The sequence below is a fragment of the Anastrepha ludens genome, chromosome 4 (genome assembly GCF_028408465.1).
Source record: "Anastrepha ludens isolate Willacy chromosome 4, idAnaLude1.1, whole genome shotgun sequence".
Taxonomy (NCBI): Eukaryota; Metazoa; Arthropoda; class Insecta; order Diptera; family Tephritidae; genus Anastrepha; species Anastrepha ludens.
Window position 1 is genome coordinate 118963182 of NC_071500.1, and position 17805 is coordinate 118980986.

Genomic DNA, 17805 nt, shown 5'->3' on the forward strand with positions numbered 1-17805 from the left:
TTTTTCCAGATTCTCTGAAATGTGACATTTTTATCAAAGTGAGTGAAGATATCGTGACGGAACGGCTTTAGTTAAAAATGAGCCAAATCAGTGAACTTCCCGTCGTTCAAGGACTTTGAATTGTCTCAATTCCTAAAGTGACGCAATTTGCATAGAGATCTTAGTCTGTGAAGACTCTTACAGCGATCAACTTAACTTAAGGAGATAAATCAGAGGATGTGATCATTTGAATCACCAGAGGGGGATTTGGTACAATTTTGTCATGCTCTTATGGAAAACCCCGTTATAGTGCAATAAAATGCAAATCATCCAACAGTAACGGTGAAAATAGCAGCGATAAACTACAAATAGGCGTAAATACAACAAACAGGCGTAAATATGTACATATGTACATATATACCGATAACGAAAAAAACAGAAAGCGTAAAATTGCTATATAAAAAACTGTTTGTTTATTTGTCAAGTCCAGAAAAAAGCTCATACTTGTCACAATCAAAACGTCAACAAGACGAGCACACAAACAATGCTGCATATGTGAGTGCATGTGTGCGTGCGTGGCCAAACTCGTTCGCCTCGCTGGCTGTCAAAACACGGGGCAAGGTGTCAAAAGTGGCACGATTACACAGTGCAAAACACTAGAACTCCTACAACAACAGCTACAGCAAAACTTACAAAGGCAACATTGTTGTTAAGCGAAAATGCAAACGGCGACGAAAAATTATTCGCAATTATTTAACATGCGAAACACATGTGCGAACAACTGCAATAAGAGAAAAGTGAGCAAAAAATGTATCTATGTAACAGCAAATATTTTTACAAAAACATTGGCTTGCGCTAACAACCAAGGCGACGATGACGACGACGACACCGCTTCTGTGTGCGGCACGAGCGCAGGCGAAACGTCAAAATGACAAAACGCGCCGCGTAGTGACAGTTTTATATATTAGGAGCCATTCACTAGCGATAAAGTGCGACGATCTGGTAAGTGCGGGACGGTTCACCAACGAAATGAATGCTGCTATGGGTGACAATTCGATTTATGCCACACACAGGCTGGCAGTCGCATGCAGATGTGGAGAAAGTTGATGGCACACGGGTGCGGGGCTTTTTATGGCGTATTTTTCAATTATGGCCCCACAAATTATCATCTTTTCGAGTTCAATTGTCGCACATATATATGCACATTTACATATGTAGATATTTTATAAAATTGGAAACTCTGCATTGAAATTAATGATGCCGCTGGTTAATGAACAACAACTGACAGGCGGATGCAGAGAGCTTTAGCAAAACATACACTTATTGAATAGCGAAAAATAAAGAAAAAGAACAACAAAGCTAACAAATCAAGCTTCATCAAAATAGGCAGGCATTTGTGCTCGGGATGTGCCTCCAAATGGCACTAAACACCATGCTGCGCGTATTGGGTTTGAAAGCTAGACAATTATGCCTACTATTTTTTTTTAATTTTTTGTTTTTTTTTTTTTTTGTTTTTTCATTCCATGCTATGAAGCTGCCACTAGCTGTTTTATACTTCTTTGTAGGCAACATACGTTGTGAAAAAATACAACCACCCTCTATGCCAAAGAAATCCGAACTCTATAAATTAGAATACATTTTTTTATTTATTTAATTTTTTTTTATTAGATTTCATTTACATTTTATTGTTTAAGCTGTTTACACATAAATACACATTAAATATAACAAATATATATAAAGGGTCTTTCAAAATACGCTCCTCGATGTAGCTTTAAAATAAAACATGTAAAAATAAAACTTAGATCCTTTCAGGTTTAACAACTTTTATTCAAAAAACGACACTTAACAATTATATGTGAAACCATGAGCACGTTTACATGTAAGATCCGTTAAACAGTCGACTCATCAATGCCTAATTGTTGATAACGTCGAGATATTGATGTTGAAGGCTGTTCAATCACACTTTGCGTTACAGCAGCAATATTTTCAACAGAACGGTCAGTTTTTGGTCGCCAGTATTTTTTCTATTTTCGATAGAGCCGGTTTTTTGAAATTTTTTCACCAACCTTTGAATTAGCGACTCATTCGGACGATATGTTATTATGAAAATAATGGGGAAACCCGATTGAGCGGATTATTGCAAGAGAACTTCAGGAAAGAATATCACTAAAAGTAATATACTTAAAACAAAATTGTCAGTAAAAATCATTAAAATGATTTTAAGGATTTGTGCCACACAAACCGATAGAAGAGCAAAAATCGGCTTAATGAACAGCTGATAAAAAGTGAACTTATATCTTTGAAATATTCGCCATATTCACTTAACATGTATAAAAGTGTATCGTTTTTTTTTTGGAACAGAGGGTGGCCATATGCGCATGTGTATGAAAAAAATACTTTTGTAATATCCACTTCTTCCGCTCGCCTTAACCCGTGTCAAAAATGCTGCTATGTTTTTGTTTTGTTTTTTTGCCTATCTGCAGAGTTCCAATGCTATTAAATCAGGCTCTTCTCCATAGATTGCCGTATTCAAAAACACTTTAATAAATGGATGTGTGTATGCATACTTGATTGTTTGTAGGTAGGCCTTTAGTGTCGCTGTATGCCTCTATGATAACTCCACTCGCATCTGCAGGCATTTGTGTATGTACATACATTAGGGTGGTGTGAATGTTTGTTGAGTCGCTTTTGACAGATCTGCTAAAAGTTGGGTTTTATCACAGAAGTAAGGGTGCATCATATGTTAAGAGGTGCCCCCGACAGCATTAATTTTTGAAAAAAAAAAACATTAAATTCAACCTTTTCCTTTTCACTTTCAAAAATTGTGTACATTAAATGACTTTCAGTTTTTATTATTTATTTTTATTGTATTATTAATATTTTACTTTAAGTTGCATTTAAAACCAGGTTACCAATGGCCGTATCAAGTGGTTGATGGGTGGGTGCATGACTACTATTCGGTATAGTCTGGGTTTGAAACATCGAGCAATAAAAAGTTCTTTCTAATAACGATAACCCCTCTCGACAGGCAATAGCAAACCTCCGACTGGAGGCATAAAATTGTACGCCAAGGCGCACACCACAAATTCAAGGTGGGGCAACTATCAATCTTTCATATTGTATATATATAACATAAAACTTGATATCTTCCATATATGCACGAACTCTATTAATATCCATGCAAAATTTCGTTTATTTATTCAAAATTTGATTAGCACCTCAAAACGTTATTTTAAGAAGATAATATTTTGTGAGTTTTATTACTTCTTATAAAGAAAGCATTTAGCTGTTATGCAATAAAAAAAGAAAAAAACATATATATAAAAAAAAAATTGCATATACTATCGCTCCACCTTAATGTACGTACATTGAAGCAAATGTATTTACGAGTATATAAAGCTATATTGTTGTTGTCACTTTCTTTGCCGCGCAACTGACAGTGATTGATTACTTTCATGCATAATTTATTATTGTAATATACGCTCGGTAATATTTTGAGTTTAACCTTTTGCCTTCGCACCGCACCGAAAGTCCATCCTCATTTAACACTAAGTATGCTACGCTTGCTCTAAACCTTATCCACATATATGTATGTAAATGTATATATTCAATCTTTGGTTTATCTATCTCATATAATTTTGTACAGACATTTGTTCCATTTTTCTTTTTTGTGGGCGGCTTGCGTCGATTGAATTTTTCTCTTTACCTATTACTCGCTTCTATTAAATTTTTGCTTTTTTCAATCCATCATTCGGTTTATAAATTTGTTTTTTTGCTCCGGAGTTATTGTTTTTAATCATCAAAAAGTGTATACAGCGTATAGTGTTACAAGTATATCGTTTTTTTATTGTAAATTCATATAACATTATTTCATAGACTTCCTTTGTAACTTAGTTGTGAACATCAAGAAATGTATAGTTTTGAAAATATAATATTTGCGACTAGCAGCTTGGAATCTCTTGATTATTTAGTTTTAATTTTTTCTCATATTCTCAATTAAATATGTGATTAGAGTGCGTGGGTCTTTTCTCAGAAATTTTGTTAGAAATCTGAATGTGAGGAAACTAAAGTCTAAATGTGTGTGTAGGTGTATATATGTATATGCATAAAAATATGTGTAAGTATCATTGGCTCGTACATCCCTTTTCAGGTATTTAGCAGAGCTTCTTCTTTTATTTGTAGTTTGCTCCTTGATGTAGGAATCCCTTCCAAACGCTGGATGGTATTAATGAGAACCTTTTTTCCTGGCAGAAAATCTTTCAGAGGTTTGCCATTGCTTTCGCAGGCGATTCGGAACCGGTTTAGAAAAACGTTTTTCTGTAATTTAATATTTTATGCAAAGAGTGAACTTCGATCATCCCAACGACAGACAGAGGATGTCTTGACCGGTTTGAGCTCTAACCTGCTCTCTTTACTGAATGATATAAAGCACCATCGGAAGTAAAAAGGAGGCCGTCATCACGAGAAAAGTGTTCAGATACCCGCCAAATTTTGAAGTGAAAACTTCTTTAGAATCGTTGGGAGTGATTTGAGACTCGATGAAACGAAAAAGCGACACTACGAAGCGTTATATGTTGATATACCTATATGTGTGTGGCTGCGTACTGCTGAGCCACGCCAGTATAGTGAGTATTGTAGTATGTATACTACACTGCCTATTACTTGCTTTGGTGTTTAGTTCAAGTGTCATACGTATGTATGTTTGTATGTGAAGGCGAGAAGGCATTATGTATACCTATACTCCACTACCTAATACTTGCTTAGACCAAGCGTCCTACGACTGTTTGTGTGTATGTTAGTACGTCTGTGTAATATACGCGTTACGACGCTCATAATAGCAACCGCGTGTGCTGTATTGCGTCCGTATTTTTATATTCGGAAATATTTTCATTTTTAAATATTTACCGCAATTACAGGTGGTGTTGCAATATACCACAATCAAAATGACGGTGCTCGTATTGTAACTCCACAGATAGATCTGTGTTGCAATATACCACAATCAAAATGACGGTGCTCGTACCACAGATAGATCTGAAGGCACAGCAACTAGAATCACTGTATGTTCAGCTCTCTAAAGTGGGAGAAATATGTGCATGCGAGACCAGATTGAGCAATGGAAAAATAGTTTTAATTGTGGCAATTTATATTTCCCCGAATCAATCAATAAATAGAATAGAAAATGCATTGGACACAGCGGTTCCTTTAATTGACGTTCTCAATACAACATTCAATTTAAAAATGTGTAACAATCGCACTGAATCGACAACACGATCAAAAACAACAATTGACGCGGTATTTCAAAGATATGTTGACAACATCGAAACCAAAGCATTTGTATCATATTTTAGCTATCATTAGCCACTCGTATCATTTGTTGAAATTGAAAACATTGAGGATGAATAATAATAAAATGAAGAAAATAAAATATGAACTTTATAGCAATACTATAATGAACCTATACTTATCTCGCTCCTAATGCTGCTTTCGTCTCATTCTCTCTCAGTTTGTTTTACGGAAGGTTTCACTTCTATCGCGTCTAACCGTTAGACTGGTATTTTTTTTTTAAGTTGTTTTAAATCTCCTGCCTCTAGACCAGATTTGGCCAACGTCAATGTATACAATTTACATATGTTTTGAGTACTTTATTATTATTAATAGTACATTGCAAAAGTAATTTTACCCACTTTAAGAGGAAAGCAATTAGCTCTATTTATTTCACTTTCGTGTGTTCATGTGCAACTTAAAAGCTGTTTTCGTTCAAGAGTTCAAGGGCTGAGCACACATCCCTTGTTGTTTTCGTTTGAGTAAGGTATGGGAGTGGAGATCACAAAACCATAATCACTCTTGCTGCTAAAAATGTTTAGCCTTCTTTCACGCCGCTCAGACCGTTTTGCTATAATCTTTCTAAAAGCAACTAAAAACAAAAAAAAAAACAATTCAAACCAGGGGAAAATAGAGGGATAAAATAAAACGGATAAAATTAAAAAATTAAATATAATGAGTGAAACAAAAACAAACTGAAACAAACCAAAATAAAATGAAATTAAATTAAAACTAAAACTACAAAAATAAAATAAATAAATAAATTAAAAAAGTTAATAAAAAAGTAAAATACCAAATTAAGAGAATTAATGAAAAAAATGAAATAAAACAAAATAAATTTTAATTCAATAACGGTACAATAAATAATAATGGCATAAAAAATTATAACGAAATAAATTAAAGTAAAATAATATAATAATAATATTACAGTAAAATAAAATAAAACAAAATTAAATTAAATAAAAAATGGAATACGAAATAAAAAAAGAAACAAGAACCGTAAACTAAATTTATAAAAAAGGATACGAAAACAATCTGTAATGAATTAAAAAAATAAATAATACACAAAAAAAATTAATCAAAATAAATGAAAATTAAATTAAAAAGACTTACAAAGACTTACTTACAAAATAAAAAACAAAACTAAAACTATAAAATAAATAAAAAAATAATAATAAGAATTGATAAAAAATATTTATATAAAGTGTAATGAAATAAAACAAATTATATGTCGTTAATAAAAAAAAAAGGCGGCCGCCGTAACCGAATGGGTTGGTGCGTGATTACCATTCGGAATTCACAGAGAGGTCGTTGGTTCGAATCTCGGTGAAGGCAAAATTAATAAAAACATTTTTCTAATAGCGGTCGCCCCTCGGCAGGCAATGGCAAACCTCCGAGTGTATTTCTGCCATGAAAAAGCTCCTCATAAAAATATCTGCCGTTCGGAGTCGGCTTGAAACTGTAGGTCCCTCCATTTGTGGAACAACATCAAGACGCACACCACAAATAGGAGGAGGAGCTCGGCCAAACACCTAACAGAAGTGTACACGCCAATTATTTATTTATTAATAAAAATTTAATAATAGTATAAAAAAATAAAAAATTATACTAAATTAAAATAAAGTAAAATAAAATAAAATAAGACATGCAGAAGTCGACCAACTGGACCCATGTGCAATAGTTCGCAGATTTTTAAATATCGCATGGGCGTAGAACTTGGAATACGCTCCACCAGAGCGCAATCCCTTGAAAATTTTATCCGGGATGTGTAATCTCCGGCAATCGTCGAGATGGATTAAGCTCAAATGAAATAAAATAAAGTAAAACAAAATTTATTTGAAAAAGGATACAAAATAAATCTTAAACTTTAAATGAACAAAAATAAATATAAAAGGATTAATTAAATAAGGTGTAATGATATAAAAAAAAAGTTAAATTAAATAAAAAAGAATTAAAAATTAAAAATAAAAGTAAAAGATTAATAAAAAAAAATACAAAAATAGAGTGTAACTAAAAAAACAACAAAATGAAATAAAGCAAAATAAATTAAGATTTAACAATAGTATAAAAATTATAATGGCATAAAAAAATATAATGAAATAAATTAAAGTAAACTAAAACTAAAAAAATAGAATGTAATGAAGTAAAAAAAAATTAAGTAATATAAAACAAAATATTAAAAAATAATATTGGTATAAATAGTAATGAAATAATAATGAAAATAAGGCAAAATTAAAATAAAATGAAACCAAATAAAGTAAAATAATATTAAATAAAGGAGAAAAAAGAAGAAAATCAAATGTAGAAAGAAAGAAGAAAATAAAGTGAAGAAATTAAAAAAAAACGAAATAAAAAAATTACGTCAAATAAATCAAAATAGAAAGAAATTAAATAAAGGTAAAATAATAAATAAAGCTTAAAAATTTATAATTGAAAAAATTAAATAAAATAAAAGTGTAAAGAAAGATCTAAAAAAAATAAAATATAATGAGGTGAAGCAAGATAAAGTAAAATACATTAAAAAAATTAATAAAAAAAAATAATAAAAACATAAAAAAATAAAGCTAAAACATAAAACAAAAATTAATAACAAATTTACGTAAAAAAATTAAAAAGATACAAAAATAAAATTCCATGAAATTTAATTTAAAATTTAATTAACCAAAACGAAATTACAACTAAATTAATATAAAATACTTTAAGTAAAATAGTATAAAATATATTCAATTAAAAATTAATAAAGCCAAATACGGTCCTGATTAGAAACTACTTTTGTATAAAAATATTATTACTAAAAGATATGTAATAACCCCTTTGAGCTGTGGCTGAATTGTTATTCCAGTGCGAATTGCCCCAAATACACATTTTTGTGGCGCATTTTAAATTTTAACATTGCACGTAACTTGCGTCACAAATTGAGGGAAATTTACACATTCGCTTCGTTGGGAAACGTTCGCACTCGGGCAATGCCAAACTATTCTAGAATATTTTTTATTTGTCACACTTTGTTTGCTGAAACATTTTCCCAGAGGACACAACTGGCACTAGAATCTGCCACCAAAAATAGCAAGTATACGTATTCAAAACTTGCAACATACTCCAATATTTGCTGCTGCCATGCCGCATATTTGCCACTCTTTCATTGATTTTTATTTTTCATTTTGCTAAGGGAGCAGTGATAGTGCATAGTTTTTCGCAAAAATTTCAGTCGCCAATGTGGTATGCAACTCTTAGGACACCCTAAAGTATTTTGAATTCTATTTCGTGAACCAAACAGCAGACGGTCATATTTCGATATTTTAAAGCGCTGCTGCGATAATTTTCAATAATTGCGCTAAATTTTTGAATTTAGTGGAAATTGGTTAAATGTAGAAACGTGGTTGAGACGAAATATAAGTTGCAAGTGCTTATTTGAAATGAAAAGCTTACTTTGATTAGGACTCATTGAGAGAAAACTCCTGGTCGTGACGCAGATTTCACTATTTCACTTCAGTGGCAAATTCGTTTAGGAAAATTGCGAAATGAAATACGTGACTTTTTCGCTAAGACTGCTAGTGCAAAAATCTCGATTTGAACTGCCTTCGCAGAGTGCAAGCTTGCGATAATAGAATTTACTTTCTTTAACATTTATGTATGCTGCTGCGAGATGCCGGTTTTCTGTTAACGGAAAATGCCAGTCAACGCATTTCAGTTGCGACAAAAGCACAGGAAACCAGTTTCAAAAGTATTAAAAATTGTGTATTTCGCTGAGAAATACTTGCATCTGCATATTTTGTAGAATATTTTTTATCAATTTGAAACTACTATCGCTCCACCATACTCTGTTCCCATACCCCTCATATAAAAAAAATATGTATTTTCCGTGGGTTCGAATATTCTTTTTTAAATTCGAACTTAATACATATTTTGAATGTGAATTCCTTATCATTTTATTGGCATCCAGGAGTAACTTTTGGTGAAGCAAATCGTAGTTTGTGGAAGAAGGGAAGACGGACAACTCGTTTTGTGTTTCATTCTTCTCAATTTTGTTGTCGGCTATAAACTAACAACACTAAAAGAAATCTGTGGGAACACGGTCGTGCCGCCGAAATTTCTGAAATGAAACACAGACATTTCTTCGTGTGATTGCAAATAAACTTTTTCATCTCAAAATGCCGTTTTTTATGCTGGTTTAGAATTCTAACAGCACTGATGGCCAGAATTATTTGTTTAAAGGTAAAGTACTTTGTTTCAGTATTCCTAGATTTATGCTTCAAAAACGTTTACAAATCGCCCAATTGTATTATGAAAAACGACGCTCTGTGAAAAGTGTTCATCGCGCGCTCAGGCCGATTTATGGTGTTCAGCGAGGAGGCCCATTTTTGGCTTAATGGCTACGTAAATTGGCAAGATTGTCGAGTTTGGGCTGAAAAGCAACCCGAAGCCATCCAAGAACAGCTATTACATCTATTGAAAACAGCCGTTTGATGCGGGCTATAGGCTGGAGGAATCATTGGCCCATATTTCTTTAAAGACGAGGCTGGCGCTAATGCAACATTGAATGATACTGGTAAATGACTTTTTGTTGCCGAAATTGAAGCCCGTGATCTCCACGGCATTTGGTTCCAACAAGATGGTGCTACTTGCCACACAGCTCGTGAAACAATTGAGTTACTGCGTCTCCGTTTCGGTGAGCAATTTATCTCTCGTCTGGGACCAATGGACTTTTATTTGTGGGGTATGTAAAGTCTAAATGCTTTGTGCCCTCCTGCGAGTCATTCAATATTGGTGTTTGCGGATGGCTGAATTACGTGGGAGTGGCGGCCAATATTTGAAAGGGATTATCTTTAAAAAATAAGTGGTATGAATGGATCTACACAAAAATTATAAAGATTTCCGTTGTTTTATTTCAATTTAAAATCCAATATTTCTAATTTGATCACCCTTTATTTCCTTTTACTCGCCTTTGCTTATGCTCTTCTACACCTTGAAAGCCTTCGGGTGCCAGTGAGAAGCGTTTGAACTACTATTTTTCAACAACAATTTTTTTTTTTGCAGGATTGCTTGACTTCTGCCAAAAATAAACGATTATCTTACAGCCAAACTTGTTACTTGTAGTACTAAATACTAATTTTGGTCTGCTACCTTTCATAATTATCGAGAACATGCTGCTGCAGGGAACAATTAGCACACAGAGACACATACCCACACACATACACAGCATTTATGCAGATTTGAATGTCTAATAACTTTCAAAGTAGTGACTTCTACATGCCACAATCCCAACCTAGTTTTAAACCAACAAATTCGTTAGACACACACACACATAGATGAATTCGAGACAGTTCTGGTTGAGGAAGTAGGGAATCGTGTGTGTGCATGGATTGGTTGTTGGTTGGCAGCATGCATTTACACCTATGGGGGATGTGTGGGTAGCTTACCGGAGAACATAAGACCCTTTAATAATATTATTATCCAACACTTACATATACATAAAATGTAGTTATTCTGGCAGGGGATAAAAGCATATGGAAAATTGCATTGCAGACATAGAGAGTTTGCTTAGCGAAAACGCGTAGTGTTCTGGTGTGCCCATATCATTACGAGTAGACCAGCAAGGAAAAGTGGCATTTAGCAAAGAGATTGCACAACGTTTAAAACCTTGAATTCTACTTAAATATGTGTAGGTAATGAAGAATTCAAAGAGTCGATTTAGATCTAACCTTTTTGCAATGTTGTCAGCTCCCTAACTTAACCGTAAACGCATTGTATCAATTTCGTTTAACCTCTGTGAATGCTATTTGAGGCTAATAGATGTTTGGTAACCATATGTAAGCCAACATAATCTCTGAGGACAATTGCTTCACACATACACAACCATACTTTTATATATGTATGTGTGCATGCACTAAGTATGTATTTGCGAGCATTCATGTGTCGTAAAATCCTTATTGGTTTGGCCTCTAAACACCTTTAAAAGCTTACAACGAAACTAAATCAGATTGTCGTGCTATTCAAAAGCATTACCATTACCCTGATTCTTGATGGTGTACGAGTACAGTTTGGCATTACAGTAATCGAATGCCAATACGTGTGAATATCTAAATAAAACGAACTCCCACTGTAACAATCAAACGAACAACCTGAATAACCAGCACCATAACCAATTCTACTACCACATTCACATAAGCGCATGCCCACACATATATAGAAGTGTGCACCTACATACACAGCTTTGCAAACTTCCAAATTTTGCCGTCTGTTATAAGGATCATTGAACGACTAGCAGCAGCACTTTTAAAATCGAACATGCATCCATATCGTTATACAATTCCTTGCTGCCAATTCACGTAACCACTCTCGTGCTTGTGTATGTGTATGCTGCTTTGGTAGTTATTTGTGTGCTCCGATTTTCTTTAAGCCAAATTGTGTCGCGCTGCCATTTCGATACGTGCTGGTTGGCAAACTTCTTCCCCCTGGCTCTCCCGCTCCCCCGCTCTCTCTTGTGTGCGCTCGGTAAAGGATTAGTATTGACAAAGAAATAAAATACATGTGAGTAAATTTTAAGTTTCTCCAAAAAGGATGTATCAGTAAAAAGGTAAAACGGCAAAGTGGTCTCTAAGCAAAGAAGCTATGTCTGCCTTAGCTGTTTAAATGGAGTTCAGCCCCAACCATTCATCCCCTGTATGTTTCTGTTCTCCACGGCGTTCACTTACTACCTAAATACTATTTTTGGCGCTGTAGCCAAGGTATTGCAGTTTTGCAGTAGCCCGCTACTTTCGTCTTATCCTCGATTGAGCAGACGTATTTTAGCAGGTGATTTGCTCGGCAGCAGGTGAGATTTGGCCAGACCGGGGTTGGGTATGATAGCAAATCGAACTGCACAATTAAATCGTAAACGTTGCAAAAGAGTCGTGCAGTATACCGTTACCTAAATATACACCATAATAAATTTGAATCCCTTTGAACTAGTACGAAACTAGCGCATTTAGGGCCTATACTAGCCGCACTTCATTCTAGGTAAACAGTAGAATTACCACAGTCAATCTGAAAGCTAACATCAACTATGGAGAAAACTGAGTTTTGTATATTGATGAAGTCCCTTAGTAAGCAAGGAAGTTGCCAAGTACAACCGTAAGAGATAGCTTAGTGCGCTCAAGCAAACAAGATTGTCAATGGAAGGAGATCAGCGTGCAGGCCGATTGATTGATGCGACGTTCTGAGATATTATCTAAAAATTAGGTAAACTTTTTCTGGAAGATCCACATTTGAAAAAGAATTAAGTCGCGAATCGCCAACGACCAGTTTGCACATCCGCCATGATTATCTTGGTATGACTAAGGTCAGCTCAAGATGGGTGCGCTCATTAATTCAGAAACGTCGCATCGCACTGCTCACCGGGAAAAGGTATGAATTTACTACTGTAGACAAAACTTGGGTTCACCGCTACCATTCTGGGTCCACAAAGTTACAAAAATTAGAACAAAAACGTGCAAAACTGCCTAAGAAGCTCAAGGAGTCATAATCGGCTGAAAAGATGATAGCTACTGTTTTCCGAAATTCCACTATATTATGGAACAATATTTACCACAGTGGCCGCCGTAGCCGAACGGGTTGGTGCGTAAATATCATTCGGAAGTGCGTAGGTTCGAATCTCCGTGCATGAATATGAACATCAAATAATAGGAAAAGTTGCTTCTAATAGTCGTCGGCACTCGCCAAGTGTACTTTGCCATGAAAAAGTTCCTCATAAAAAAAAAACCATCTGCCGTGTAGAGGCGGCGCAAAATTGTAGGTCGCACCATTTGTGTAACAACATCAACACGCACACCACAAATTGGAGGTGAAGCTCGGGCAACCAAGCTACAAAGACTTGTGTTGACGTTGTTACGCGACAGCTCACGAAAGCGCTGATCATTTACATGGTCATGTGACCGCAAATACATATTTTTTAAAATTATTTTTATTCTATGAAACTCTGGTGAATTTCGTAGCAACATCAGCCATTCAGCAAAATTTGAAACAGGAACTTTTTACATTAGAATAAGTTAGTGTCCGGTATGGGAGTAGCAATTTTATTTGTCTGAAATCTGACACTTCCACACAGGTCTCTAATTTAGTGACGAGGTGGGTACTGTAAAAAAAAAATAAAAAAATATATATCATAGTACTTTGAACACAGGATTTACAGAATGCAAATTAACTCGTTAATCTATTTTTCTCTGTTCCTTTTAACACCAAGTTAAATTTATAACGAAGAATCGTTCATTAGTCGAAGCTGTAGTCATCGAGGCGAATATTGTTAAAGACGCGGAAGAGGCCAAAATTCTTTTGTGCTTTGATCTTATAGTTTTCAAAGTCACGTCAGATGCATATGCGCTGGCTTTGTTAACACTAAACTGGGCACGAACTTGCGCACTGTGCATCGTTCACTAGTTCCGATATAGTTACGGAATATGTGGGACGAAACTAGTTATTTAAGATACCGTTCTCAATTTTTAATGCAGGCTTAGTATTTGTATATAAGTTCGTATAAAAATATATGTAAACTAATCTACACAAATTGTCCTTCAGGTACTTTATTTTTTAAATGCAGTCGAGGTGAAAAGGAATTTACAGTTTATTTGCAGAAACTCTTGTCTTTTATTTTCTTCTTTGCACCTGCTAGCTGACTTAATATGTAGGTATACAATATTACTGTTTGAAAATAAAGGCGTACGAAATCGCAATGTCTAATATTATATAAAGGTAAATAAATTTTAAAAAGCTCGAACGTAGTTAACATTTTATTAAAACCAGGAAAGCTAAGAAAAATAAGTGGCACTGTATAATTTATCAAGACTACGCCAATGCAGCAAAATCTTCGAAATGAATCGTGTATCATATTTATATGAAGCAAAATAACAGGTGGCGCAAAATTTATCAATTATGGAAAGATTTATAATATTTGCAAATAACGTCCTACGGCAATCATATTTGACACTTGTGAGCTAGACAGCTGCAGCCTACAAACAGACAAGCAATGGAGCACGTAAGGGTCAAAATAAAGATTTCCGTCATTCAAAATAATTTGTTTTTTTTAGTAAAAAGTTGAATGGTTAATTTTGCGCCACCCGATTAATTTTGCGCCACCCTTTATAACCAAGTATTTCCTGTTTGTATGACACCCATAAATTTCAATAAACATTGTTCGCTTGTAAATGACAGCTTCATTTAAGAGTAAAACAACTCACTTGAATACTGAGATGGATCGCAAACACGGAAGTCAGCAGATTTCATGCCTCTTTCATACATAGGTGACTATATTTACTAAACTCCTCAAATAATATTGGTTACATACTTATGCATATATCTATGTATACAACCTCGTATACGAGTCTTAAGATGAAAGTTGCCTGTAACTGCCTCAATGCAAACCTTCGTCTGTTTGGTTGGCGCGACATCCGCTTAAGTGATTTTGGCCGAGTTTAACAAAGCGTGCCAGTCGTTTCATTCTCGTGCTAACCGACGCGTGTTGGACCCACCAAGGGAAGCCAAGTCCTCCTCCACTTGATCTTTCCAACACAAAGGAGCTCTTCCTCTGCTACCAGCAGCAGGTACTATAGTACATCGAATATTTTCAGAGCCGGTGCGTTGGTATCAGGGAATGAAACATATCAGCTATCTCACCTGAATTCGAAGTCTTTTTGCCATTTTCTGCAGTTTTAAAAGTTATTATTGGTTAAAACTATTTCTTTTACAAAACATTTTTTTAATTTAATACTTAATTAAATCAGCACTGCTCTCTATTAAAATTTAAAGCTGCCTGGTGGAATCCAAATAGCGCAATTCTTTAAGTATCACTTATTGCACGAGCTGTTCAAAGGGCTTACCCGTAGTGTTGTTATCCTAGTTCACTTAAAAAAAAAATAAGATTTTATGAAAAGTATGTAGAGATTTAGGTGTGAGCCCTCAGAACCTAGATGTAGTGTTTTCTAGGAAATATGAAATTCCACTCTTAGAACCACCCCCTTTTCTTCTTACCAATCAAGTCTGGAGGTTAGTAAGCAGAATGCAGATAACACCGCTGCAACTCGGTCCAGGTCCAACCAGTCCTTTTGACTACTGCTTGAGTGCAAAATTAATGTATTAATAGGTTATTTGTACTAGAATTCTAGGGTTGACAATATTCCTTGGAAAAGCTGCTTACGATTATTTACCGATGGCTCATACCTTGACGATAAATTAAAAAACCAAAAGTGAGCGTTTCGGCTCGTCTTCCTAATCAGTATTTCAGGCTGAAGTTCTAACCATTGATGAGGTATCTATCTGGTTAAGCAAAAATGCCACTAACTTTAGAGAAGCCTCTATTTATGCTGTTAGCCAAGCAGCGATTAAATCTCTTGGTGGGGATGCCACTTATTCCATTATTGCTCGCAATCAATACTCTCATTTATTTGATGTGGGCGCCAGAGCATAGTGACATATCAGGGAATTGTAAGGCAGACAAATTAACGAGAGGGAGCACTACCACTCGCCTCCCTCCTGGTATGGATATTGCAGATATACCCCTCTCTACCTACATTTTGCGAGGGGAAAGCAGCAATGTTGCTTAATTCAATACGAGATGGGTTTGATTGTCTGACATGTAACGCTACAAAAAGAATTTGGCGAAAATGGGACGCCAGGCGCACCCAGACGCTACTTATTCGACCGAGGAAAAGCGTCTCTATGTTAGTTGCTTTACTCTGGGGCCACTATCTCCTAGGTCGACATGCTCCAAGATTGAACGTACCTCATTTTGACTACTGCAGAAGCTGCAAGAATGAGGCGGAGGAAGAGCCTGTCAGACATCTTTTTTGTTACTGTTCTGTATGGCACGGCCTTATCTTAGTTAGATACCTAATCTCATTGTTCTTGAATGGACCTTAGGGATGTAAAAAAATATAAAACAAAATGGTTTAACGAGAAGTAGCATAGGTATAAACTGTTACTGTGGTATCACAACAGATCGGCAACGGTTTAAGTGAGTTGGTTTAAAAACTGAGTGCCACTTCCACCTACTTAACTATCTAATATGGAGTGTTACATTTAAAATTTACTACCCTAAGGAATTTGTTATTGGGAAAACAACTAAGGATTAAAAAATGGGCTTTGAGTTGGCCACTTGTTAAGCAAAATTCACTTAAGTAAAGTCAATATTAGGGTCAATCGTGGTTTTATTCCCACCCGAATAATTTTTATATTTACTTCAGGATTTTCATTTACATCTCAATTCTAGATATGTAACATCTCTTTTTCTAGATATGTAAGTTATAAGAAGTTAGTAAAAACAAAAATTCTGTAAAAGTCGGTTTCTGATATACTACATATATTTTTTACAACATAAATCGAAAATATTCATATTTTTGCTAACAAAAACAAATTTTTTTGAACTTTGTAAATGTATTGAAAATGTTATATTATATTATATTGAAATATTAACTAAAAGTGGAAAAAGTAATTAAGTGCCTTTAATTTGCTCGGATAACGAAATCCCTAGATATTAGAAACATTCATGATCTACTTTTTTTCTTTAAACCAAAATCTTTATTTGGTGATAGCTCAAAAATTACAAAATTATATGGATTTTCGAATTGAGCGGCAGATGTTACATGGGAATTGGATCGTTTGTTTTTGGGTTTCTTTGGCTATAAACTATTATTATTGCTATGCGAGTAGTGGGGAAAAGCGGCATTATCTGCCTTGAACTTCCATTGTCTCTATCAGTCTACTTAAGAAGCGTTTAAGTGGACAGCATTTCTGAAAGCTTTGCACAGGACGTGTGAAAACATTCATAATTTTCCACCCTCGTTTGGCCCATAAGGAGCTTGAAAACTCATAACCGTCGCTTTTGGTCAATACATCTTTTGCTACGGCTTAATTATATCATATTTTTAAATTTTCCTCAATTTCCGATTCCTAATTGAGTATAATTCGAAAAAGTTGTATGCCTTTCTGCTCTAGGCAAGTCTTTTCCTCTTAAGGGGGGATTCTACTGTAAAAATCAAATTTTCATGGATTTTGTTTTCATACTTGTATTAATTTAATTAGTAAAAAAAGTTTAGGGTTACATAAACACAGGTTTTGAGTGTACAAAAAAATTTTTTAAATTTATTTTCATTTCAAAATGGCAGCTGTACAGCCGCTCCCCCGAAACGCCTTTTGAAATCTGCCCACACTGTCGCGCATTTAAAAAAAATCTGAAATGAAAAAAACCAATTTTTTTTTATTAATATATTATTATTACAAGTATTAAACTAAATTACATACTTCACTGCATAAACGCCTCCCGATAAGAGTGGCTCTTTCGAAGAACACCCGAGCCACAAGGCTCAATAAGTTTGTCAAAAGGTGTTTGAACGCGTAAAAGAGCTCTCTTAGAAGCTCAGGTAACACTCCTGCATTTCTCGGTTCTCTACTTTCCTTGCGATAAACAAAAGCCACAAAAATAAGCCATGTGTCATTCATGTGCTATCCGGTCCCTTCATTTTATACTGTATCTCA